The sequence below is a fragment of the Artibeus jamaicensis genome, unplaced genomic scaffold, assembly GCF_021234435.1.
Source record: "Artibeus jamaicensis isolate MK-2021 breed Jamaican fruit bat unplaced genomic scaffold, CSHL_Jam_final scaffold_584, whole genome shotgun sequence".
Classification (NCBI taxonomy): domain Eukaryota; kingdom Metazoa; phylum Chordata; class Mammalia; order Chiroptera; family Phyllostomidae; genus Artibeus; species Artibeus jamaicensis.
This window is the reverse complement of record NW_026522048.1, coordinates 3,297,469-3,300,887: the sequence shown is the minus strand read 5'-3', so window position 1 is coordinate 3,300,887 and position 3,419 is coordinate 3,297,469.

The following is a 3,419-nucleotide window of genomic DNA, read 5'->3' as shown; positions in this document are numbered from 1 at the left end:
GTGTCTAAATCTGCAAAGTGGATCTAAACATTTGCCCTCTCTCCATAATGAGCACACAGTGTCACTGCCGAGGGCCTTTTTACAGTGTCGGAATCGGCACTGGGAACCCTGAAAGAAAGAAGTAAACAGCGTAGAACACTCAATACGTTAACATTAATGTTCAACAACAATAAGTTGCTAACTAATTAAAGAAAATATGAGATCAAATTAGAATTTAAAAATACTACAAATATAAGGCCACATGTTTAAAATTTAACAAATTAGTATATTTTTGTGAGAGATTTACAATATAATCTAATTAAATACTTCCTGTCACAAGTCATTGATCAAATGTTATTTTTATAATCATTTAATCCATATGGTTCACTCAGAATAAATATATGAGACCAGTGATATCTTTTATCACAAGCCAATGACAGACAAACTTCCTTTCAGAAGCCAGATATTTTTTCCAAGTTATATTCTACTTGTGGAGATGATCTGTGTTACTTAATCTTTTTTATTAAATAATGTTTTATTAGTCTAAAAAGATAATGTGTTTATATAAGGAAAGTGAATGGAGCTTAAATTTTGGATTATTATGACATTTTAAGTAATTATCACATTATGTTACATTAAATGTGCTTTATGCCCTTGGTCTACAAAAATGAAACAATTGTGCCAAAACATACACACCAATATCTTTATACCAACAAAAGCAAAAGCAGATGTGGATTATTTTAATGGGCTGCTATAACTTTTTTTATTTTTTGTCTTTTACACATGGATTCAGAGTGGAAAAACTGTAGGTTTTTCAGGCAGAGAGGTAGGTAACATACAATAAAAACAGATCATTAAGGTCTTCCCTATTTTGACACATGTCCCGTGATTGTTTCTTATCTTTAACCACACACTTATTCCTGTCTCCACACCCATTTGAAAAGTAGATCTTTTAAAACAGTACAAGGTACTCATAGTTCAAGGTAGTGTGAAGAGGCTAGAAAACCAGTGTTTGAACTACTGGCTCAATCGCTGGTCCACAGTCACAGTCAGTATGTTACTCCCCACCATGAGGCCTCAGTTTCATTATAGGCAAAAGGGGAATAATAAAAAGGGACCTCTTCACAGATAGTGGTGAAAATTATGTGAGATACAGTATCCTGACTGCATTTGTTTATTTATTTAATTACTTATTGAACTTTCTACCCTATCAGTCACGGTGCTAAGTATGTGCAGATACTAGCAATGAAACAGACAAAACTCTCTGCCCACATAGCACATAAATTCCTATTATTATTTTTCATCCTAAGGTTTAACTAACTATAAGGTAATAGGCAATGGAAGTAAATCTAATTCTAATGATTAAAGAGGTTGATTCCATTTAGGTTTCCTAGCAAAGATGAAATACCTTGAACTAGACATGTCCTGTCTTTTACTGGGTTCATTCTGACATTAACATGAAACTTCATACACTGAGTTTCTACATTTATTTGGTTTCATCATGATCCATTAATCCTAATCTCTTGGATTAAAATTTTTTTCCTTTATAAAGTTTATAAAGTTTCCATTTAACTTTATAAACCTAATTCATATCTGGCTAACTTGTTTATATTACTCCTTTTCATTTTTCTATGATATTAAATGTTTGTTGTTACTCAGATTTTTGACAGATGAAAATTCATAACCTGGGCTAATGAATTTCAAATAAGAAATCAATCTGATTTTAAACTAAGTTTGATAATGACCTGGGTTTATTTGAATTCATGTGCCTGAAATTGCATTAACCAAAACAGTTTGATATATCATATATATCAAATGTTTCATAATGATATATCATATATATAATGTTTCATATTAGTAATTTGATATCTCAAAGAGTCATAATACAGGCAAAAGTGCCACATGAAGATGAAAAAACATCATTGACATGTAACTGGCATTAATAAGGGTAATTTCAAACAAATATTTGAAATCATAAATTTTTCCAGAGACATTTAATATATCAAAAATACAAGATAAGTTTTTACTTCTGATTTTAAATACATATTTTATGTAAAATGAGTAAATTTTGATTCAGCAATAGAAATTATTGCCATATTGCGCTTCATTCTAAAAAGATTTAACATGTGAAGTACTATAAATTGTATAATATTTACCTTTATGCATGTGGAATTAAAAAAGAAATAGCAGTCATTCCCAACTTCTGCCATTTTCAACTCTTGTGCCGCTAATCCAATGTTTTTAAATAAAAATTGCAGAAACACAAATATAAGAACTATCAGAGTGTAAGGGGGAAAAAGACTTTCTTTTCCACAGTCTTTCAGGCTATCAGTAGTATTCCTTTAAAACTGACCTCCTGTTGACAGTATATTACACAATAGGTAATTCTTAAAGAAATTTAAATTAGAAGATACCTTCTCTAGCTTTCCAGAAATGTTGTAAGTGGTTGCTAGTAAGCACACAAACTCAGACTTCCAGAATTTTCCTCATTATTACCAAATCCATTGTTTGCTCATCATAAGTGACATCACATGTAACTGTAGGTTAGTTTACCTTAGTCAATACTGTACAGTACTTCTTTTAATCATGATAGTATATTAACCAAAAATGACTAGTAAAAATGAAGTATTTTCTTTCAATGTTCTAATTGAATATGAATGTAAACTAGTTCATAATTTCATAACTTCAAATTATTAAGTATTTCACAGTTAAATGGCTATTTTCTAAACCTTATTTCTACATATGATTTGAAAACAAAATTAAAAATTTAAATAGGTAAATATATAATCTATGTTTCAAGATAAAAAATTATTAATTATGTACTCACAGCTATCCACTGATTTGGAAAAAAACATCATTCAGATTTCAATATTTTAATAGAAACTTGAAAACAAATTAAATTATTTATTCATCTTGTAGCTATATTCCATCCATTCATTATTCATCCATCATAAAGTGAGGAAGAGCTTCTTCCTAAAGCAGAAAGGTTTCGGAGTGCTGGCAAATTTTGGGTATTTGTTGAAAGCAAACTGATGTACTCTGATTTCCAGAATGAGACATTTCAATCAGCAGTGGATATCTTTCTTCATCTTAGTATCTTTACTAAAAGTGCTGGAACCTAGCAGAAATTAACAAAAATATTCACAGTAGGTGACTTAGAAGATGTCATAGAAATGACAGATTGCACTAGATCAAAATGGACTGTGAAATTGCAATGTACTCTTAATTAAAAACTTAAAAGATCAAGAGATATGGATTCCCATTTTTGTCTAAGTAAAACAGACTAACTTGGTATGAACTTGTTGAATACACTGCTTTGGGGTAAAAATCTAGGAAATAAAACAAAAAAACTAATATTTAGAAAAAAGTTGTTTGTTTATAACTATAAATAAGAGAATAGAATGAAGTAGGAAGTATTAAAAAGAAACAAAAAAGTAGAG